This window comes from Panthera leo, chromosome A3 (genome assembly GCF_018350215.1).
Source record: "Panthera leo isolate Ple1 chromosome A3, P.leo_Ple1_pat1.1, whole genome shotgun sequence".
NCBI classification, from domain to species: Eukaryota; Metazoa; Chordata; class Mammalia; order Carnivora; family Felidae; genus Panthera; species Panthera leo.
The window spans coordinates 95,068,719-95,094,003 of record NC_056681.1 but is presented as its reverse complement, the minus strand read 5'-3'; the positions used below and the strand labels follow the sequence as shown (position 1 = coordinate 95,094,003).

Genomic DNA, 25,285 nt, shown 5'->3' with positions numbered 1-25,285 from the left:
CGATCCCCGCATCGGGCTCTGTGCTGACAACTCAGAGCCTGGAGCTTGCTTTGGATTCTGTGTCTCCCTCTCTCTCTGCCCCTCCCCTGCTCACACGGTCTCAAAATATAAATAAAAACGTTAAAAAAGACTTTTAAAAAAAGGAGATCAAAGATAGAGAAATAGCAGAACCTGGAGAATATTATTCTCAGCAAGTCAAAGGAGTGGAGAGACATGAAGTGTGTGATAACAACATGAAATAGAGGCAAAGCGGACTTTTCCCAATGGTTGGTTTCCACTGGGGACCCCTTTTCTGCTCAGAACAAGGAAGATCATTCTAACAACATTAAGTAGAGTGCAAAGACCTGCTGTAGCAAATGGTATGCTCACGTTCACTGGAGATGCACACTCAGAGGTCCAAGGACCGGAGTGGTGGTAATGCAGTCAATGGTCTAACGACCCTAGGATCCTATGGCAGGACTGCCATTTCATTGCTATGTCCTTTGATCACATAATTCCTTAAATGTTCGTTAAATTTTAAAAACTCATATTGCCTACTAGAGTGCTTAGTGCTAAAAAGAGAGTGGAGACTATGAAAGACACTTGTGTGATTTTCTTCTAAAGAAATATAAAATAATTGCTTAGTTTTTACTAAATAAGTTTGACTATGTGCTCTGGTAAAGTGTGCCCTGACCCTCCAAAGTATCCTAAGGTAGTTGCTGAAATTTGTGCTCAACACATGAGTGGCTCTGACTCTCTGATTCCTGTTATAAAGCAGGATGCTGTCAGCACAAAGGCTAGGAGGTCCTGAGGAATGAGTGCAAGCAGGTGGTGACTTGGAAGAAAGAAGCATCCACTAGACAGAGACAAGGTCTGAGGTCCCCTGGCATCTTGGATTTCCTAGGTAATTACTCATTGATCAAAGCTCTCTCTTCAGTGTAGAAGGCAAATGCACGAGCTTGTGCAAACAGAAGATAAGCTATCCTGTAGTGGATTTTGGCTTAAAGACCAGCTTCACATTTGTGCTTAGATCTTAGAAAGAAGATGCTTCTTACTTAACTCAGAATAGTGCTACTCAGACCCTGTATCTTGTACACTAGTAACCCTCCCAGCAGTGTCAAAAAATCACGAAGAGGCCTCAGTATAGTGGATGACTTTGCAGGGTATATCATGATGGGAGATTCCCAAAGGAAGGCTGAAAGGAGAACATTGGTGTTCCTGCCACCCTGGTTATCTCTACCAGAGCTGTATCCGCAGTGACTCTTCCCAAGGGCATCCCTTTTAATTCTCTTTTTCACTCCCTCTTTCTACTGCTTTTGATTAATGCATTTATGATAATTTTATCATGTAACATGCATTAAGTACTGATAATCTAACTAAACACCTGATGAAGATATAATCAGACTATTTTCTTTTATAGAGATTATTGATCTTCAAAGAATTTTTTTTCTTTTAGAGAGATAGCACATGTGCATGAGCAGAGAAGAGGGGCAGAGGGAGAGAGAGAAGGGAGAGAAGGAGAGACAGAAAGACACAAGGAACATCCCAAGCAGGCTCCAGGCTCAGGGTAGGGCCTGATGTGAGGCTCCATCCAACGACCGTGGGATCATGACCTGAGCCGAAATCAAGAGTCAGATGCTCAACCGACTGAGTCAGCCAAGTGCCCCTCTAAGAACTCTTTTGCAGAAACTCCTATTCACATAAAACATAATGAAAATCATTCGTTCTGCTTAGAGGTTTCAGGAGACTCTTCAGCATCATATACCAGTTCTATCACAGATTTTTTATTATATGTTGTACTAAAAATATAAAGAAGTGCCAATTTGATGGAAATATACAGAGGTAAATTTGAACTCTTCAGTAAGAGCAACTGTGAAACAGTTTCTGTGCAGAACAGAGGAAAATGTACTGCTGTCATTAGAACATTACTTCCTAAATTATTTTCCATGGAACACTGAGCTTAGAGATGTAATGTTTTGATGAAAAAATAAGGTTTCCCTGGCCAATATGTTTTGAAAATACTGCAAGGCTCAGAGGAAATTATCACATGACATGCTTTAGGGGAGTTATGCATTAAAGGAGTCAGTTTACAGCAGCATTCCTCAGACCTGTTTGAGCAAAGAGAGGGTTCCGTTTACAATGTATGCATTACCTAGGACAACCCAGGAACACACTTTAGCAAACATGGAAACGTCAGCGGAATGATCTTCCCACTTGCCACGACCCAAGGCTGTCATGAGAGTAAATGCACCAAGGCAGTGAGCTTGAAAAACGCCGCATAAAAATTACACTGTTCATCACATTTCTAATGGAATTATTCATTATTTATAGATTACAGGGGAAAAATGTTTCAAACAATCTCCCCGGAAAAGAAACAGTAAATGTACAATATTCTCTTCTGTATCTGGGGTGGAGATAGGAAGCATTGCAACGATAGACAGGAAGGGCTGCCAGGGAGAAGCCACTCAGGAGAGAATAGGCATAAAGGTAAAGGGAAGTGTGCATGGGTGTGTGTGCATTGCCTATGTGTGTTTCTGAGTGGGTGGGTTTATGCTGTATGTAATGGGCGGAGGGGGATGATGTGTGGTGTAAGGGAGGGCGCATGGGTTGGTTGTGTGGATGATGGGTATGTGTTCAGAAAACTGGCCAGATCTCAAACAGGCTTTAAAAAATAAAACATGCACGCGCACACACACACACACAGCCAAATGAATCCAGAGGCTTAAGGACTAGAAGAAAAGACTCTATTTATAGTTGCTAAAGCAATAGGAAAAAAAAAAAAAAACTCCTCGAACTGAATCCTGATCAAGAAATAGAAAGAATGAATGTCAAAGCTGAGAGAGGGAGAAATATTTGCTTCTGCAGTGTTTGGGAATGACTTAAACACCTAGCAGGTGTCTCTGCTAGCACACTTCAGGGTCATTTCAGACATGTAAAAAGCCTCTTTCCTGCATCAGTACAGCCTGTCTTCGACTCTCTGTGCGGCTGCCCTCTTCTGGCGGGAAGGGGCATAGCAGCGTTCTGGATCAAAACTCTCCTGGTCACGGAGTATTTTAAGTTGGTAACATGCTAACACCAGAGAAGGGCAAGGCCAAGGCTTTCTCTCTGCCTTTAAACAAAGGTGCGCCCCTGTGATAGAATTTTATACTGTTTCCTACTATTCTGACTTATTTTAATCCACTGAGATTTTACATTTTAAATGTCTAAGTCTTTTGTTTGCATTCTTTAAGCTCATTCAATCTTTTTATCCTTTTGATCTCTTAGTTCCATCTTATATTGTCATTTTAGCTCATTTTAAAATGGCAGGCCTACATTTCTTAATCTTTTTCTTTTTAAAAATGAGACTTTAATTTCTTTCTATGTCCTCTATTTTTATTCTGCTTTTTTGACTTGCATAATATTTTGTGTTTTGTGAGTTTTACTTATCGTGTTCTTTATTAACATCTTTACTTTTAGAAAATGATCGTTTCATTCTTACAGTTTAAGGAGTGGCAATTGGAAAGAAGAGGCTTAAAGACAACAGCCACAACAATTCATCCCCAAGCAAAGAAGGCTAGGATTCTATTCTTCCATCAAGTAAGTCAGTGCAGTAATGGTCTATTACATAATTGATCTCCCATTATTTCCACTGTTGAATTCTATAAAAAATTTAACCTGAAATAATTTAGGAGTCCATACAGTTTAAGACCAGTACCCAGAATAATACATATACCTTCTTCACTTCACATACCGTTATTAGAAGACACCTGCTTTTGAATCACAGCTATCGTCCATTCTCTCTACAGGGAGTTATGTGATCTCGGTTTCAGTACAATCATGGGATAATGAGTCATGCCTGATGCAGGCTGGTACAGGAGGCAGCCAAGAGACCTTTGTAAAGCAAGAGGCTGTATACATTACAAATGGTTTGAGAGGTCTACAATTCTGTGCTCTTGATATTACTATCTCTATCTAATGGAAGAGAAAAAAATGACACCAGGGATGTTGTGCCATGGTCATTCAGGATTTGACCTCAGGATTTGAACACAAGTCTTTTGACTTTAAGCCCAGCATTGCTATATCAGATTGCCCACAATTGGCTGAAATGATTCTAATTAATCATAATCATAAAAAAAAAAATATTTCATACGTCAGCTATGCAACTCTCCTAAACCAAATATAATGGCATGAGTATCATCTGTCATACTGTTTTCTTTTGTGTCGTGTGGGTCACCTTCTCCAATAACTAACTGAGAGTACAACCATTCATTCCAAAATTGGCATCAGTTGGTATGGATATCTGAAGACAGAGACTAAATAATTCTTTATTTCAAGAGGTTTACTGTCCACTCAAAAATAAAACCAAAAGCATGCACAACCAATCCTAATTTGGAAAACATACCAATGATGCTGAGGGATCACTGAGTAATGGCAATTTGGGAGGTGGGAGGTAAAGACGTGTTTCCGGAGATTATCCCTTAGCTGAGGCCTGAAGCAGGAAAAGTACTTGACCAAGCAAAGTCAGGGGCAGGAATTGGGAACAAATGCATGGAGATGAAGGATATCATGGCATATGAAGAATATCACAAGAGGTTTATTGAAGCTGAAGTGTCAAGTGTGAAGTCACAGGTTTGGTGCCATGGAGGTGCCCCAATCAGTTCTCCTTTAAGAGAAACTTCCACGTGAGCACAGTTAATGGACTGCTTCCATCTGTGGACCTATAGATCCATCACCATTTCATAAGAAGCCACACTTGACCCCAGGTAGCCTTTGTCAATTGCCAAGCCCAATCAGGCCGCTTTTGCATGATGGGGACTTGCCCAACAGGCAACCTCTGCTCCTGCTCTGGATTTTCCTCTGGCCTGAGACATTGTCACAACTGTGTTGAGGCTCTTCCTACAAAACCTGTTTCTTCTTGCTCTCCTTGCACAAGTGTTCGACCTGCACTGCAGTCAAAAATCTCTCTCAGCTGATTCTGCTGGTCCTCTCCCACTTTACCCTTCACAGGAAAATCTTATGTATCTGATCCCACTTACCTTGGCATTTGCTTCTCCAAAGATGTGAATGGATCAAAATAGGAATAGGGGACAGAGTTTGTGAAAAGAGCCCAGCCATATTCTGAGAGACTTCTATGCCATGTTAGTAAGCTTTCACTTTGTCAACCCTACTTGAGACAATGAAGAGTCATCAAGAGTTTGAAACATGAGAGTCATATAATCCTGGTTGGTTTTAGAAAGCTTCCTCTGGCAGTTAGGGAATTAGCTTTGGCAGGACTAAAAGTAGAATTCTTCAGAGCAATTTCCAAGCCTTTAGAACCCCCCCCCCAAAAATGGGGAGAGTACAAGATCGTATTTATGCAGATGAAGAGTACATATTGCAGGACACAATTCAACCTGCAAAATTTGAAGATATACATCCTATGAGAATAAAGAAGAAACTGTCAAAGATAAAACCTAAATTTATAGCATGGCAATATGCACAGGGCAGGAGCCAGCAAGCTATATCCTGGATGTCAGCTTCCTATTTTGTAAATAAAGTTTTATTAGAACACAACCAGGCCTGTTCGTTTACATACTGGCCATTTTCACACTACAATGGCAGAACTGAAACGTTTGGACAGAGACTGTGTGGCCCACAAAGCTTGGAATATTTACGACTGATCCTTTAAGAAAACATTTGCTGACCTTGACAATCATAAAAGATAGCAGGTGAAGAAGAGTAGGTTTAACATGCCTGTGTTTCATTTACGTGGAAAAGTCTGGTGGAAAGTTGGCTGTAAGGGTATGAAAAAGGGCCATCTATAGAGATGCAGGACCATCAGAACAAAGGCGGGAGCAGAAGCCATGAAAATGGATACGATATCCCCAGGGAAAATAACAGCATGAATAGTGAGTCCAAGACACAACATCAGGAAGCCCTCAATGTATAGTAGACAAAAGGAGCTCACAAATGATACTAAGAGTGGCCAGAGAGTTCTGACTAGATCCCAGAGATTTCATGAGCACAGTTGACAAGGGAAAACAGTAGGGAAGTCTACAAAGAGAGCAAGTAAGATCAAGACTGAAAATACCCATTGAGTTTGAAAGCTAAGAAGTTACTGGTGATAAACCAGGCGTTTAGGTGTTCATATCTGTGGGCTGTACATATTTACAAATACATTAATCCAAAAGCCACAGACTCAATGTAAAATAATAGAAGCAATCTGACTAATGTTGAAACAAAACAAAAAAAATTGCAAATTTATAAAAATTATTTAATATCTTTCTGAAGGTTCTAGAAAACACAATTAGGAAAGGTAAAGAAGGGCATTAAAAGTTGAAAGAAGGGGTGCCTGGGTGGCTCAGTCGGTTGGGCATCCAATCCGGCTCAGGTCATGATCTCACGGTCCGTGCATTTGGGCCCCACATCAGGCTCTGTGCTGTCAGTTTGGAGCCTGGAGCCTGCTTGGGATTCTGTGTCTCCCTCTCTCTCTGCCCCTCCCCCACTCATGCTCTGTCTCTATCAAAAAATGAATAAACGTTAAAAAAATTTTTTTTAAAGTTGAAAGAAGAAGATAAAATAATTTTTGGAGATGTTATACCTATTAACTTGGAAAAAAAATAAGAATCAACCAAAAACTCACTACAAATTAATTTTTTCATAAAGCCACTTGTATAAATATGCAAAATTAACTGCCTTCATATATACAAGGAATATCCGATGGTAAGACCCAATTTACAATAACAAGAATTGCAAAACAAAACACAAGGGAAAAAATGCACTTAGATGTCCATTAGAGGAAGCAAGTAATGTGCTTAAGGAGGGAAGTAATTGTCCAGCCTCAGAGCAAAATGCAGAGCTGAAATTGCAACACATTCCCTACAGCTCCAGAGTCTATGATCTAGCCACTGCATTACATTGTTTCTTTCATGTATCCTTTGGCATGCATGATGCCAATCACCATGAGGAAATTAATGAAATAACCACTTCTCCATCTCAGATACTCAATGGGGGTAGCACATGGTTGTTTTATACACTTTAAGAAGGTATGCAAACAGTCAACGATTACCAGGGATAAAAGCTCTCAAATGCTAGTTCATCCTATTCCTAATTACTCATCTGTTTCAAAGTAGTCTGCATGTATTATGTTTGTCCTACCAAGAGGTGAAACACAAATATATCTTAGTCTTTCTTTGGCCAGGAATTAACTATCTTTAAGCTGAATTTGTATCTAATTGCACTCAAAGCCATAACTGAGCAAGCATGACATACCAAGTAAAATCTGGAGCATAACAGTAAAGTGTTTAGCTACAGTTACACCAGAAGAAAGACTCTAGCATAGGGGCACCTGGGTGGCTCAGTGGGTTAAGTGTCTGACTTCGGCTCAGGTCATGACCTCATGGTTTCAGCTCCGCATGGGACTTGCTGCTGTCAGCCTAGAGCCTGCTTCAGATTTTGTGTCCTCCCCTCTCTGCCCCTCCCCTGCTTGTCCTCTGTGTCTCTCTCTCTTAAAAATAAACATTAAAAAAGGAAGAAAAAGAAAGGCTGTAGCATATACCTAACTCCAATGGAGTGGTTTTATACCCACATATTAAGTTCCCAAGATTCTTAATGCCCAGATGAGAAAGGTCAAACTTTTTTTTTTCTTTAGGAACCAAGAAACTGCTTGTTGAAAAGTGGGACAAAATTTTACTTATGCTCTTCATATTTTCTGGCTCTCAATGTCAGTTAAACCCTTTAGATAATAACTTAGTCATCTCAAATACATAATTTTCAAAATTCCAAAAAAGAAAACAATTTTATGAAATAAATTATGTACTGATTTAATGATTCATTGCCCCAAGTCTAATCTTATAAACATGGAAAAGGCAAAAAGCAAATGCTAGTGGTATGAGAAAATCCTGTGGCTTTCTTAATTGTCTGTGACAACCCGGGAAGATAAATGTGTCCTGGGATTTTTACTACCTTCGTAGTTCAAGGTAGCAACCAAAAAAAAAAAATAACAACTTGTGCTGTTCTACCTCATATACACCAGACCCTCACCAGCTGCTGTACAACGTAACTATTCTGAATCAAACAAGTAGGAAACAAAGTCAACAGGCCTTTGTGCAGTTATTCATTTTCCTTTTCTGAAGATCTTAAAAAAAAAATCAGAAGGAAGATAACATCAGTCAGACTCATTCTTCTAAAGAAGGAAGTCATTCTGATATGAAGTAATTAAAGCAATTAATCAGGAAATCTCAAGAACAAGGCATGGTTAAGTGAGGCACTATGTCTCCTTTAATTATTCTGAGCTTTTCCCAGGAAAAGAGAACAATGTGTACCTGTCTTCACTTCCTTTCCCCTGTACCTTCTTCCGTTCACTCTCCTATTTGCCTCTGCAGATTTAAGTCGTTCACCTGGTCTCCGGGATCACTGGGCAGGTCCTGTTTCACTTCTACCACAGCCCTTCCTTCCTTCCTTCCTTCCTCCCTCCCTGTCTCCCTAGTTTAAAATTCGACACTCCCTCTGTTTTGAAAGAGTACAAGGCCGTTTTGTCTGGCGGCCACAGGGCCTTAGCCTCGGTGAAATTTGAAGAGACTGAGTGTGCCTAGGGAAACCCAAGTTTTGGGTTAGTTTACAGCTTCATGCCTCTTAGAAATGGTCTAGATCACAGAAGGTCTCAGAGAGCCCTAGTGGGATTAAGGTGTGTTAACACATGTAATGTTATTGCTGTATTAATTATTGTGAAATACTGATCCAATCAGAAACAAAACAAGTGAGCAAATCCTGGCAATACCTATTAACTATTTACTACAGTGTTATCTAAACGAGGTCTGTTATCCCCTTAACAATATCTGACTAGTAACCCCCAAGGCAGTCTCTGAGTTGCCCATTAAAATGTCTACTGACAAAGAGAAAATAATGGAATTTCATAGCACTGACAATGGAGGATGAAAGCCAGCTATGGACAATGAAGCATGATCATAATTCTGACTCCAAGTGCCTTAAATACTTCTTTTAAAGACTGAAGTCTAAGATAAAAGCATAAATCAAGACCACTTTAATAAATTAACTGGGGTTTCTGAATCAAAAGCATGTTATTCGTTCAGTGTTGAACACTCATTCTCCCTATAGTGTATCAATAATTAACACAGAAACATTTTCATCTTTTCATTCTGTGCCAAGTTCTCCTGATGAGAATCTTTCTATCTTTACATGAAAAGTTTCTCTTGGCCTAATTGAGGTAACATTTGGAATGGAAAACATTAAGGACTTTGAGTTTTAATTATCTATGTTTTATTAAGCTACAAAAACAAACAAACAAAAAACCTCTAATCTCCGTTTTAGATTTGACTTAATTTTAAAATTGCACAGTACCTTATCGATTTCCTCTCTTTCTTCTCAGGCATATACTTAAAAATAAACTAATTATTCCATTTATCTACTTAAGATATTATTTGCAATTAAACAGCTCAGTTTAATCGGCAATAAATGACAATGATAATGACTTGATAATTATACAGCACGTTTTATTCTTAGATATTTAATGTTTTTTTTTAAGAGAAATCTAAGCGCACAGGAATTTCATTTGAGAGTAGAAACTGATTATTTAGGAAGACAGAGTTATTTACTAAAGTTAATGCACAAAAAACAATGAGTGAAAGTCCAGTTATGGGATGTCCCTACCTGACGTTGTAGGCCAGTGGAAGCTGGCTGCATTTTCCCTAATTCCACCTGTGAATGTTGCTGAGTTGCTGTGGGCGTTTCATGACCATAGTTTCAAGTTCTGACAAGAACAGTGGTTGACAACTAACCACAGTAAAGCAGGGCAAAGGTAATCATCCTTAGTTTTACCTTATGGACTGACAGGAAAGCCAGTGTCCAAAATGCATTTAATTGAATCAAATATTTAGAGAGCCAAAAAAAGAAAACTTACTTTACCCTCTTGCTGAAAATACAGTCACAGTCTCTTTTCTCTCCTTCAACTCTCTACATTGTCAACTTTTTTTGTTTTAAGGTTATTTATTTATTTTGAAAGAGGAGAGAGAGAATCCCAAGCAGTCTCCGTGATGCCAGTAAAGAGACTGGGCAATGTGGGGCTCTATACCAGAAACTGTGAGATCACAACCTGAGCCAAAATCAAGAGCAGGGTGACTGACTGAGCCATCCAGGTGCCCCAACCATCTTTTTAATTCAGCTCTCATCCTTTCTGCCCTGCATGTGGGACTTACCACAATTTGCCATCCACTCCTCAAGTTGACTCGCCTATGCTCAACAAGCTCTGCTTTACTGTGGTTCTCCTTATACCCCTCTCAGGGCTCCTCCTCTTGTTTCTTCCTCATTTCTTCTTCCTCACTCTACCCCAGTAGCTGGTATATTGCAAGGTCCTGCTCCTTGTCCTCAGAAGTTCTCTCAACACCTCTTTCTTAGAGAGCTCAATGCTTTCCATGCCTTAGCCTCCACCTGCTTGTGAATGAGAACTTAAGTTCCACGTGCAGTTCTGACCCTTTGAGGCCCAGACCCTTATTTATACCTACAGCTGGCTGCACACTGAACATCGCCTTCAGGACATCCATCACCTCAAGCATAACATGTTTAAGAACAAATTCCTCACCCTCCAAAGCCTAATGTCCTTATTTCTATGGAAGAAAAGCAGAATCAGGAGGCAAACAGAAACCCATAATCTTGCTCTAGTCTCCTGGTGCACTAACGAGAAACCAGAATCAGTGAGGAAATCTCACTTTACAAAAATAAAGGCAAGGCATCTCAAACAGGGTAAGTGACTTGAAGACCACACAGTGAAAACCTCTAGTCTCTGCCTCCAAAGCCCCTGTACTTGGAGCCACATCCTCTCGGGGACTTTTGTTGAAACATCAAGCATCAGGAGAATCTAAGGCCAGGGGTTAAACAGTACAGAGTCAGACGGTGGGGATTCAAATCCTGACCGCAACTCCTGCTAGCTGTAACTTCTAGCTGAGGAGGCTGCTTAAATGATGAGGGTTTCTTCATTTGAAAAATAGAACTAGCAGCAGTATCAGTATCTAGACTGTAGGATTGCTAATAATTTATGTAAAAAGCTCGAAGAGTATAGGATATATAGAATTAATAAATATTAGCGATTAGGCCATTTGAAATAGCTTTCTTAATGTAATAGTGCATATTTCCATTGTCATTATGTTCTCCATTCCCTATTCAGACCACTATCACCTCCCATTGATTCCACCATCAAGACTCCACATTCGTCTCTTTTCTTGTGCAACTCTTTTTCCCCCAACAAACCACTCTCAAAATTCTGTTGAATCATATTACCCCAATGGCCCCAAATCGTCAATGCCTCCCCAACTACCTAATCACCAACCATCTGACAATTTAAGATGCTATAATCTCATCTGGTGGTTCTCTATTTCCATCATCTCCTTTGAAAATATGTCAAAATCCCCTATATAACTAAGCCATGTGTTACAATTTTCCTCCAATCAGGATGTCATTTTCAGCAAGTATAGCCAAAAGAAATTCAAGCTCACAACGATTACTTCATGTTCAAGGTCCCCCCACCCCAGCCCTCAAGATTCTCAACAATTTGACACCAGTCCCTGCTTCTCAAACTTCATCCCCCAGGACTCCCCTCGTAAACCACTGGATCCAGCCACAGAAGTCCCTGACTGCCTCACTCCATCCCCATTAACAGATGATTTAGGGTTCATAAACAAAAATGTCATTTTTCCTACTTTTATCAAAAGGCCTCTGGAGCATTACATGGCACTATAGTGAACCTAGTATTTGCAGATGAATCCAGGTGGGTGGCCCTTCAGTCAGCGAAGCACCTATTGGTCTACCCTGATATTTGACGTGGCTCAGTGAGCTTGAGATTCAGAATTACCGACATGGGGTACATCACCTCTTGTGATGACAAATGTCACTTCTGTGGTCAGTGTGAGGCAGACTAGCTGAGGCCACTAAATCCTCCGGTTGGTGAACCGCCACTGTAAAATCCTTGATCCCGATTTATCTGAAAAAGGAGCTTTTCTGAACTCCCAGAGGGTAGAAGCTACACCAGTAAGCATTCACAACGTGTGCACCTAAGTATAGACGGTTTATGTGAAGAAGGGAGTGTTACTGAGAGCAGCAACGTCACATACTTGAAAGTCTCACATGCAGGTTTGATTAAACCAGGGTCAGTTAGCAATGGCTTATGAGCCAAGTTAGGCCTGGCTATGCATTTTTGTATGGTTTATGGGCAAAGAATGTCTTTTACATTTATTTATTTAAATTCTTTTTTAGAGGGGGCGCCTGGGTGGCTCAGTTGGTTAAGCGTCCGACTTCAGTTCAGGTCATGATCTCATAGTTTGTGAGTTCAAGCCCAACCCCAGGCTCTGTGCTGACAGCTCAGAGCCTGGAGCCTGCTTCAGATTCTGTGTCTCCCTCTCTCTGACCCTCCCCTGTTCATGCTCTGTCTCTCTCTGTCTCAAAAATAAAGGTAAAAAAATAAAAATAAAAAATAACAGTGTCCCAAGGCCACTGCTAGATCTTGTCATTTATAAATAAATAAATAAATAAATAAATAAATTCTTTTTTTAGAGAAACTACTCAGACAACGGGCCACTTTCCTCTTAGTCCCCCAAAGGAGGAGGGAACAATCATCAATGACAAGGGCAGCTGTAGAAACAACACCCAGAGTCAGCTTCACAGGAAGGGACACTATTCCTCCTCCTCATGCTTTCAGGGACTCCACACTTAGAGAAACTTCTCTAGTGACAAACTTTAGAAACAATCCCTGAAAGTACAGTCTTCACATTTCCAATCATTGAAAAATCCATGGTCCTACCAACACGTCCCAGTTCTATCTAAAATTCCCTCCACTGTGATGTCCTTAAATATAAAAAAGATTAGGGGCGCCTGGGTGGCTCAGTCGGTTAGACATCCGACTTCAGCTCAGGTCGTGATCTCACAGTTTGTGAGTCTGAGCCCCGCATCGGGCTCTGTGCTGACAACTCAGAGCCTGGAGCCTGCTTCAGATTCTGTGTCTCCATCTCTCTCTGTGCCTCCCCTGCTTGTGCTCTCGCTCTCTCACTCTCTCAAAAATAAATAAATATTTAAAAAAATTTTTTTAAATAAAATAAAAAAAATTAGCAACAAGGGACAAGAATGAAGATATAACACGAACCCAAGAATTCAGCAACTGCGTAATTCGTTACTGGATTATCAAAGGTTGAATTTTTTTGTTGTTGTTGTTTAGTTTAATAATAAGAGAAACAAACTTCTTATCCCAGAAATTAGTTACACTACAGGTCTGTGGTTTGGAATGTTAAATTATCCATTTAAAACAGAAAGTCAATTTATATTTCTCAGAAGCAATTATGACTTAATTGCTGTTATCAACCTAATAAATTACTAGGTGATTTCCACAAACTGGTTATACACTCAAATTTCATGTCTGATGAAAGAATAATTGTATCAATATTCTGCAAATATGAAAAGGAAATTGGCTCATTGGCCACAAGGGAAAGGCATACACCTTGAGTGTAAACTCATCTATCTTTTTCTGTCTTTTTTTAAACAGGCAAATTAAAATGGGAAAGAAACAGTTTGTGTCTCACAGGAATAATGTGCAATATGTTAATTGCTTTTCAAATACCATAGCATGGCTCAAAAAATATTCTTTGTGTCTAATGAGAATGTCATGTACTCTTGTGAACTCTGTATTTTAATGTACATCTACTGGCAACAAGTTCAATTACATAGATTCTTTTTATAACACAAGAAAACAGATACCTGAAAAGGGTTAACCCAACCCAGAAGATCATGAATTTCTTTTGGAACATAACAATGGTTGTGAAGACATGGAACATCTATTATAGAGAATATAGCATATGGCAATAGTCCAGAAAGCTAAGAAGAAATTTTAAGCGGATAAATCATAGCCACTAAGATCAAAACAGTGAGCATATTCATTTCAGTACCCATTCAAGAAACAATTTATGTCATGTCTGTGTGCTAACTGTGCAGATGAAAATATAAATGAGACCTGGCTTTTAATCTCCCCGTGCTCACATTTGGAAACATGAAACCAGAGACATAGTAACATATTTAATATTAATATGCACCAAGTATAATACTAACATCAAAGTAACAGTGGTTTCATTGTTTAGAGAATTAAGCTTCAAAAACTAAGCTAGTCAAAGACGGATGAATATAAATATATTAGGTTAAAAAGAGAAGGAAGTTCAGACAGAGAAAATACCATAAGCGGCAGCACACAAATGAAATAGCCACTCTACATCTGACAACAAACAACTGTAGCAGAACATAGAATGGAAGGCAAAGAAAAGTAGGATAGGAAATGAGAGAGGTAGTCAGGGGCCTACTGAAATAATTTGATGCCATGCTAAGAACTTTAAAGTTTATCCTGAAGATGGATTTTTGCTGGTAAATAATGCAAAGCACCCTGTTTGCATTTTTGCAAAGGCAGACTGTCAGAGATAATGGAATATAAGGGAAGAAGTTGGGAAGTGGGGGCAGGACAAGCAGTTAGGAAATTATCGCAATGATCCAGGCAAAATACATGGGCCTGAACTAGCCAGTGGTCAAAGATGAAGGTGTGAGGCCAAAGCAAGAGTTGTAAAAGGAACTGAATCAGAGGATTTCAAGATAAACTGAGGAGGAGAGTGGAGAAGACTCTCAATTTTCTGGATTGAATGATCACATTAAAAAAAAAAGACAGTACCTTTAGCTAAAAGAAAAATACAAGAAAATTCAGCATTGATGAGAGATAAAAAAAAAACAACAAAAAAACTAGACTTAGTCTGAGAACTTTTTTAGATGCTTGAAGTCATCCAAATTAACATGTCACATATGCAGCCGGACATAGGTCTGGAGCTCGGGAGAGGTTGGTACTAGAGAAACACATGTGGGGTACAAGGGATTCCAAGAAAAGAGGCCGTTTAGTGGGAATCAGGTGGGGCAAAGGACAGAGCTCTAGGGAAAAGCCTTATTTAGGTGGCAGGAAAGAAGAGAAAACCAAGGATACTGAGGTATAATGGTCAGAGGCAAGAAAAAAATGAAGCAAAATGAGGTTATTCATGGAAGTCCAAGGGAACAGGATGTTGAAGGAAGAAGTCATCTGTGGAAAGAGATGCTTTAGGATGACAAGGGTTAGCTCCAAAGTTAAACCTACCCAAGTGGCTGGTTCCTAAGGCAGATGGCTTGATGACTTTAAGCTCTCCAAAATCGAAGATTCCAAGATAAAAGATATATTGATTCTAACCTAACCTTTGACCTTGCTAAAGTACATGGCAAGGTCAAAGATCTATTATTCTATTGCTATAATTATTATGTATCATTTTAAATTATTATCAACAACTTTTCCCTATATCAGTACCTTTTCTCCTTCCTTAAATGTAAGTTCTGACAGTAATTACAACCCTTTGGCCAAACTGACTGACTCACTTTGCCTCATCTGCTATCCAGCAGGTACTGTCATTCCTTCATCCATATTCTTAATTTCACAAACATTTCTTGAGAGCTTACTAAGTGTGAGGCAGTGTTACGTACCAGAACTGAAACTGCTACCACAAAGTAATTTCTTTAATGGGACACAATTCAAAAGGATAGGAATTATTAAAACACATGAAAAACTTGGACATCTGCTGCTTCTTTTAACTGTTCATGAAAAACTCCACGTGGAAAGGCATGGGTTGGTGTTGCTTGAAAGACAGGAAAAGTCTTATTACTTTTCAGCAATCTGCTAAGGAAAGGCAGCTGTGTTAGCTTTGTTGGCTGGATAAGGTCTGTTTACCTCAGCGTGTAGTACTAATTGTTAGTTCCTTTTGGTCTCTTCTTTTAGTCTCTCTCAATTTATCGATATTGCTATGTTCTTTCTGCCACTGAGACTCCTCTTGCTTTTCCCTATAGCCTCTCACCCCTCACCCTTGCCAACATCTCAATGGAAAAATTAATGGCTCAGCTCTCCCCACCACTTATCTGTTCTGCACATGGCACCTGTGTAAGGCCTGTACTACATGAATTTAAACTGTTAACAATGTATGTGGTTTTGCCACAGCTATTTATCTGCTAGAATATTCTGCTCCAGCCTGGCAGCAGTTAAGTGATGAGAAAATTAGCCTTTCCTTACTGTAATTTACAAGGCTGTGCAAAGCTTAAGTATGGCACACAGATAGAAAACTGCATAGGAATTCCAAAGGATCTCTCCACTTTTCCCCAGTCCATTCCTGCACACAGATACCCTCCAGGTACTGATTTTAAGTTAGTTACTCCTTACATAGGAATATAAAGAGTGGTCACTAAAGGATGACTGTTTTATCATACATAACAATTTTGCTCAGATAAAATTAATCTGTGTGCAATTCATATTTGCATAATTATAAATGCACAATCATAAATAAAACACCATGGACTTCAGAGGACCACAACAAACAAAGTGCAGAATTAGCATTATTGGCATTAGTAAAAGAAATAGATGGTAAATCAAAGTTACTTGCCATGATTTGAGAAACTATTTGAAGTGTTTGGGTCTAACACAAGTACACACCAGTTTTATACCTTATTTTTTAGCATAGGTTTCACCAATAATAAAACTTTAATTCGCTTTTTCAAGTGTGTGGCAATTTGAATGCAGTTCTTTACCTTTGACCATAAATATCTAATATTGTAGAGTCTTTCAGGAGATTTGTCAATATCTACTGAATTTATAATATAAAGTTTGTTCAAGTAGCAAACCTTGAAACTCAGTATCTAACTTTTAACCAAAGAACTGAATGTAGATCATTTTCCAAAAAGAACTCAATGTTAAAAATTTTTTAATGCAAAAATTTAATAAAAACTGTATCTCACTAGCACCTGGGTTAACTCATGTTTTAGTGTTTGCCTCAACCAGTCTACAAAATGTTTTTGTAGATGATGCCATTAATTCTAATAACCAACCTAGGTAACCATTTTACCGATGGAGACACAAAGGCTTAGAGACCTGCTCAAGCACCAGGAAAGACAGAGAGGTAACCAAGTTAGTCCCATTTGAAACACAAGACTAATGGCTTCCTCTGCTTCCAGACCCATGAACAACAGCTGATCTACCCGTATTGTGTGGGGACACTGGAAAGAATTTTAAATTTTCTTGTCAGAGCAGAAGAGAAACATGGACACTTCTGGTTTTTAGAAAGAAGTTAGTAGCAATGTGAGAAAATGGGCTGAAGAAGGTTGGAAGGATGGAAAGAAAACCACTTGCTAGGCCACTGTCGAGGTATGACAGGAAGATCTGGCAGAATCAAGTACTCCAAAATATTTATTAACTACTCATCATGGGTGAAAGATGACTGGGTGGAGGAGACTGCAATAGAATTTTCTCCTCAAGGATTTCCCAGCCCTATCTTGCAAGTGAGACTTGTATTTATGACCCTCATAAAATGTGATAAAGGCTAACGAAGGGGGGACAGATGAGGTGCTTTGGAAATTTACTTAGGAAATTTCGGTGTAAAAAGGAACTTTATTTCTCAAATATTAGAGCTTCTGTAAAATACAACAAGAAATTACCCCCAGTGATTTCCTCCCAATAATATCTTGCAAAGGCAGAAGGTCCACCTATGAGGGATGTTAGGTACATACTTTCTATCTTATGGTAAGTTAACCACATGACCTCCAGTGTCTTTACCAACTCTGAAGTTTTATGGAGCTACCAAGAACAAAAAAGCCTTTGTGATGAATTAGCTTCAGAAATGGATAGATTCTGCAGGTTTCACTCCCTCTTACTCCTCAAGAATACTTAGTGCCTTATGAAAATGTCCTAAGTTTTCTTTGTTCACACCATCTAATTGAACATCACTTTTCCCCCCACCTTTTAAATGTTTCTTAAACTTTATAAAATGCTTAAAAACAAGTATGCAATATTATACCATGATCAACCAGGAACAAACTTGACTCAGGTCAGTCAAACTTAGGTAGCTGATTGCTCTAACCTTCTAGTTCCAAAGACCCAAGTTTTAAAAAACATTTTTTAATATTTATTTTTGAGAGACAGAGAGAGAAGACAGAGCACAAGCGGGGGAGGGGCAGAAAGAGATGGAGACACGGAATCCAAAGCAGGCTCCAGGCCCAGAGCTGTCAGCACAGAGCCTGACGTGGGGCTCAAACCCACGGACTGTGAGATCATGACCTGAGCTGAAGTTGACGCTTAGACCGACTGAGCCACCCAGGCACCCCGACACAGTTTTTTTTTTTTATGGATGTTACTGTGTAAAGACCGTATTTGGGAAGATTGTGTTGTACCCACAGCCCTTCATCAAATAACACTTTGAACCAGGCAAAACTAGCAAATTAATACGTGTGCTGGTGTCAACCCTTTTAAAAAATCTAATTCTGGGGGCACCTGGGTGGCTCAGTCGGTTAGGCAACCGACTTCGGCTCAGGTCATGATCTCACAGTTCGTGAGTTTGAGCCCCGCATCGGGCTCTGTGATGACAGCTCGGAGCCTGGAGCCTGCTTCAGATTCTGTGTCTCCCCGTCTCTCTACCCCTGTGTCTCATGCTCTATGTCTTTTTGTCTCTCAATAATAAATAAATCTGTAATTTTTAGTAGAAATAATTAGGGAAAGAGTGTCTGTTATGTGTGTAAGCATATATATTAAAGCTGACTTTACCCATTTGACAATTAAGGAGTCTGTGTGCCTGAAGGAGAAAGAGAGAACACACACACACAATACAGTAAATGGGGTAAAACACTAACAACAGGTGAAGCTTAAAGAACATAGAGGTATTCATTATTTTTATATTTGCAGTATATCTGTGAACAGTTTCCAATATTTTCAAGTAAAATATATTTTTTAATTAAGGAATCACTTGTCAAAGTTTGGGAAGAAATATAGGTGAATAAACTCTTAACAGTCATCACAAGCCAAAGAAAAACCATAAACATCTGGTGTGAGTTTATATATGTTATAATTCATACTCATATGTATTCACATAAAACATACATTCAGGTTTATTGGGTATTTTCACTACAATTTTTTTTTTCAAATTTACCTACTGCAGGGAAGTGATTTCTTAGGTGCTAGAGTGTTAGTATTAAATTTTTCCTTAACGTTCATTTACTTTGAGAGACAGAGACAAAGCACGAGCAGGGGAGGGGTAGAGAGAGAGGGAGACACAGAACCCAAAGCAGGCTCCAGGCTCTGAGCTGTCAGCACAGGGCCCCACGTGGGACTCAAACTCGAAAAATGTGAGGTCATGACCTGAGCTGAAGTTGAACACTTAACCGACTGAGCCACCCAGGCGCCCCTAGAATGTTAGTATTAAGTCTGCATCTTCCTTGTGTCACTTTCGGCTTATTTCGCTGCTCCAGATTTTAAAAGTGATTCTGGTATGTGAGGCTTGAGAGAGTGTGAAAATAAAACCAGCCTGTATCCACAGACCAAAGGGCTGCCACATTTAGGAGGCTAGTAACAGATCAAGCACATTACCTTTTTCACCCTAGGAGATCTACGTCAGATATCCACAAATGATATCTTTCTTCACATCTGTCAGAGATCTTTGTTTAAAAAAAATGAAAGAAAGAAATTTCTTAAAAAACTTTTCTGGTTGATGATGCTTCTGTGTTTATTTTAAATTTTTTTTTAATGTTTATTTATTTTTGAGACAGAGAGAGACAGAGCATGAACAGGGGAGGAGCAGAGAGAGAGGGAGACACAGATTCTGAAATGGGCTCCAGGCTCTGAGCTGTCAGCACAGAGCCCAACGCGGGGCTCGAACTCACAGACCGTTAGATCATGACCTGAGCCGAAGTTGGACGCTTAACTGACTGAGCCACCTAGGCGCCCCAATGCTTCTGTGTTTAAATGCTATGCCAAAAAGACTATTTTGAGCAAATGGAGGATTTAAAAATCTTCGCATCATTCATTCAAACCAATATATGGAAATTATTCAGAGTAATACTTGTTTTCAGGTAAAGAAGATTCTTAACTTATGTGCAAATCTGGTCAGTTTTGCTAGGTTTAGAAAGTATCTTAGGGAGTCGCTGCAATTAGTTCAAACTTCCCAACTAGGAATTCATTTGGTCTTTCAAATAATATGCATAAGCATCTCCTGGAAGAATGAAGCTGTAAGATGTATTTAGAACAAAAGAAAAATGAAAGGAGGAAAGAGTACAGCTTTTTCTTATGTAGAAAAAATTGTGTACATTATATACAATATATGATCATGAAAGCTTATTTTTAAATTTCTAAACATACATCAAAAACTGAGAAGGAAACGTAAAAGAAAATAACACCAAGAAGAGGTTCCTAGGCGGCTCAGTTAAGCCTCCAATTCTTGGTATCTGCTCAGGTTGTGATCTCGTGGTCTTGAGATCTAGCCCTGCGTGGGGCTCCACTCTGGGTACAGAGCCTGCTTGGGATGCTCTCTCTCCCTCTCTGCTCCTCCCCCACTCACACTCTCTCTCAAGATAAATAAACTTAAAAAAAAAATAACACCATGGTCATTACCAGCTTAGTGGCCCTCAGCAATCAGAATAAGCTTAAGAAGTATGATGAAGGCTAAGCATGAAGTACGAAGAGGACAGGAAGACACCTCAGACAGATGTACGTGTGTGTCTCATCCTTTCAGAGAATATACTAAAAGCATGGGCCTGGGAGACAAGCATGTCAGCTGCAGAATTTCTTCAAAGAAAAGCTGTAGCAGAGGCAAACTAGTAAGAGAGGGAGAAGACAGGACCTGTCTGGAAGCCGCACCTGCATAGCAAGCACATTCTTCTTTTTTTTTTTTTTTTTTTTTAGTGTTTGTTTAGTTTTGAGAGTGAGCAAGCAGTGTGAGTGGGGGGCGGAGAAAGCAAATACAGAATCCAAAGCAGGCTCCAAGCTGTCAGCTGTCTGCACAGAGCCTGATGCAGGGCTCAATCCCATGAATCATAAGCCTGAGTCGGGCGCTCAACCAACTGAGCCACCCAGGCGCCCCACAAGCACATTCTGATACTTAGATTGCACCATTATTGGGGGGGGGAGTATTTTTAGGGACTTAATAGAAATTGAGAGGACAGCACTTCGTGTACCATTCTTGGCCAATACCTCTGAAATAGAAAGACATATCCATACTTGGGCTAGAAGGATAATTATTTCTATCACTTTGAACTAAGTGAGTTCTTCGGAAATCACTTTCTGCACTCCTAAATTGGGTTATTTTACAAATTGGGTTATATGAACTCAACAATAAAAGGAGATTTTTACTAATCTTTGATTCTTTGTATCATCCAAGTATTAGAAATTCCCTCTGATTTACGACTCTATGTTCTATTCCAGGAATATGGATCCATTCTTCTCCTCATCACAACTGAGGGGTTTAATCCTGGAGGTTTTTAAGAGAATATTGGTGATAGAAAAGCTGAGCATTAAGTGTAGGCATTAATAATGTCTTTTCACAGTGTTTTTTTTCCTTATCTTTTGTATTAGGCTTTTTAAAACAAGTGTCGTGCCTTGCTAATTAACTGTGGTAGAAAGTTATCACCTGGGTAGAACATGTTAAAAAATAACTATATATTCCTTTGCGTTGTGGTTCTTGGATGAAGGAAGAACACCAATCTTTGCCATCATTTCATCTTCCATTTTTACCCCTTTCTGTCAGCCACTCTTTTCCTTCTTGGTGTACTAGGAGAATCTTAAGAGACCACCAAACCTGAATAACTCTGATATTTAATAGGAAGATAAAGGGGTCTTTCACCACATCAGAAGCAATGCGAATTACCAAATAAACACAAGGGAGAAACCTACATTCCTAGTGCTAACACTAGACTTATGATTTCACTCTTTACAATTCATCCTTGGAGAGGGGCACATGAGTGGCTTAGTCAGTCAAGGGTCCAACTGTTGATTTCAGCTCACAGTTGTGAGATCAAGCCCTACCTCAGGCTCTGCTCTGACAGCACAGAACCTGATTGAGATTTGCACTATCTCTGCTCCTCCTCTCTCACTCTCTCTCTCTCTCTCAAAATAGACAAACATTAAAAAAAATTATCCTTGGAGAAAGGGAACCCTTGTACACTGTTGGTGGGAATGTAAATTGGTACAATCACTATGAAAACAGTATGGAAGCTCCTCAAAAAATTAAACACAGAAATACTATATGATCCAATAATTCTACTACTACTTAGCCAAAGAAAACAAACACTAATTTTAAAAGACGTATGAACCCCTATGTTCACTGTAGCATTATTTACAATAGCCAAGATATGGAAGCAACTGAAATGTCCATCAATAGATGGATAAAGAAGATGTGCTGTGTACATATGCATGTACACACACACAGGAATGTTACTTAGCTGTAAAAATAGAATGAGATTCTGCCATTTGCAACAATATGGATGGACATAGAAGGTATTATGCTAAGTGAAATAAGTCAGGCAGAGGAATACAAATACCATATGATTTCAGCTATGTGTGGAACCTAAAAAAACAAAACAAAACAAACCAGAAATGGACTGAAGGGTACTGGTGTTTGCCAGAGGGAGGGGGAGGGGGAATGGGCAAAATAGGTGAAGGGGATTGAGAGGTACTAAAGCTCAACTTTAAGTCACAAGCATGAGGAGGAGTACAGCATAGGGAGTATAATCAATGGTATGTAATAGTGTTGTATGGTGACAGATGGTAGCTAGACTTAGTGTAGTCAGTACCGTATAATGTATAGAACTGTTGAATCAGTGTTGCACACTTGAAACTAATATAACATTATGTGTCAACTATACTGCAAAAAAGATTTTAAGAAATTAATTCTTAGGCCAGGGGGTAATTTAATCTACACTTTGGCCAGACTTTTCTTGGAGGTCTGGATGTGACCAAGGAAGAACACAACTTTTCAGTTAGGAACTGTTCTCTAAGCATTTTCTAGCCAATATTTTCCACAGTAACTTTGGATGGAAGACATCTGTCTGTGACTTCTGTTAAGAGAAGCAGGAGAAAAAGACAACTAGCATTTCTAAGTGCCCACCAAGGATGAGGCACCTAAGAATGTTTATCCCATAAAACTATTATCACCATCTTGGTAAGTCAACATTTTTACCCCATTTTATAGATGCAGAAACAAAGGCAAGGAGGGAAGAGTTATATGGTCAGATTTAAACACAAGCTTGTTCTGTTTGTCCTACGCCATGCTGTGCCATTGTCCGCAAGTATGACCACTGTAACGAGGATGACTAGCATGGGCCCCAGTCATGCCCTCAGTGATGTTAGCCACCTGACAAATTTACTACCACACTTGCATCTGTGGGTAACCGTTCCCCTCTGTTCTTAGCTCAATGAATGTGTGCAGTAAGAACAAAACAGCCCCAGAGAACATTTGGATAAATAAACAATGGGACTCAATAGGTTACAGTAAAGTTTCCAGAAAATACTGTCGGAGAAGTTCAGGATGTATATTAAGGAGTTTGGTTAATAAGAAATCAAAATTAGTGTTTTTAGGGGGGAGGAGCAGGTGTGTGTGTGTGTGCATGAGCACACGTGTTTACTTCATCACGGAATCAAACCAAATCCTATAAATGAGTACTGAATATATGCCTACTTGTAACATGGAGAGTGCATAGAAGGGAAAGGTATAATCCTGAAAGGCTAAGACAAGCACTTCTAATGTAAGAAATCGCGAAAGAAACTAAGACTAAGGAGGTCAATATTTTAAATAAATCCTATTTTTCACCACTAAATAGTTCACTAGATAAAAGAGCTCATTTGGTTCCCCAATTTTACAGTGTAACTAATTAGATGATAATCAACATGGTATTTGCCATCCCACGTTTAGACAATGTAGAATATGATGATCCATTACACCAATAATCAGTTACATTTAGAACTAATTATTTGAAATAAAGGTGAGCTCATATGCACAGAATCTGCCAATAATCTCAAAGGAAAACATTACTGGGGCACCTGGGTGGCTCAGGCAGTTGGGCGTCCAACTTCAGCTCAGGTCATGATCTCATAGCTTATGAGTTTGAGCCCCGCATCGGGCTCTGTGCTGACAGCCCAGAGTCTGAAGCCTGCTTCAGATTCTGTGTCTCCCTCTCTCTCTGCCCCTCCCCCACTCATGCTCTGTCTCTCTCCTTCAAAAATAAATAAACATTAAAAAATATTTAAAAAAAAAAGGAAAACATTATTCGGTGAAAAAAAGATTCTTTCATTTTCTCTTGTGAAAAGAAATAAAAAGATTGAAAATATAATGACTTTAATTACAGAAAACATGGAGGCTAATAAGGATTTGAAATTTCAAATACAACTTTCAAATATTTCAAATCATATTGTTTTTTTCTCAATGATTTTTGTAGCTCCATATTTACTAAGTGAAATATAGAAGAGAAAATTAAATTGTCTTGGGATATTTCCTTGAAATAGCTTTTAAGAAAATAAAAATTTAAATGATACAATCAGAAAATATTCCTGGTTTACAACACCTTAAACTAAAGCTGTTTGTAGACAAGAAGCCATTGGAGGGGTCAGTATCCCACAGTAAGATTTCTTGGACAAAAAATGAGGATACTGGATAAACTCGTCCTGGGGAGGCATGTAGTATGACTCAGGAAGCAGAGAATATGTTGTTGGTTGATGTTGGCTGACCTGGTCCCACACACAGCCAGCAGAACGACCCTCTCAGCTCTACCTCCTGCCTGGAGCTTCTCTTCTTGCAAACTCATCTGCCTCTGTATCCATCTTTACCACTTTCCTAGAGCTAGTTTTCCAAAAAGGATTAATGCAATTCCCATTTCATAATTTTAGTGTGCAGAAGGGTGCCTGAAGCTGACTGACAGTTCTATAAAGGCAGAGTTCACCTTCTCCGTATTTACATCCAGAGTCTTGGCCCATATTTAGGTTGTGCTAGGTTTACAGGCATACAGAAATGCACTGGAGTGTTCCTAATGTTCGATTTGGCCACCAGATGTCAGTGCATGATAACGAATGCTGTAATACCACATTAAGCCACAAAAGCTTAAAAGGCCATTTTCAAGAGTTTAATTTGCCAGAGTAGAAAAGAGCAGACAGATTTAGAGGCAGTAAATTGTGATAGTATCTGTAGAAAAGATGAGAATCACTGGACCCTACTAACCCCCAGTTATTGATACTATGTCCTCTCAGATGGGAAAATCCATGTCCCATTTTTTTTAAAAGTGTGTCTAAAATTTAGTTTTTAAAAAGTAAAATGTGCACTAGTAAGCACATACTGATGAAAGCTCAATTACATATAAATAACTTAAACTAAATCAGGAAAATCCTAGATGCAGAGTTTAAATTATCCAAAATATAGATCTATGTAAATTACTAGGCATTTAATAATCATACTGTTGTGTATATATGTGAATTAAAGAGCCAGAAAAAAAAAAAAGTGTAAGA

The 25,285-nt window shown here is 39.2% G+C and overlaps 1 protein-coding gene and 1 non-coding gene across 10 annotated transcripts in view; both read right to left on the bottom strand.

The window, feature by feature from the left end:
- The window catches only part of CTNNA2 (catenin alpha 2), a 1,100,619-nt gene that overhangs the window by 716,736 nt on the left and 358,598 nt on the right, over positions 1-25,285 (bottom strand). The gene's annotated exons all lie outside the window — the stretch shown is intronic.
- LOC122216783 lies at positions 12,503-12,710 on the bottom strand. Its single transcript, XR_006201113.1, has one exon. It is a non-coding gene; the product is annotated as a small nucleolar RNA U3 (small nucleolar RNA).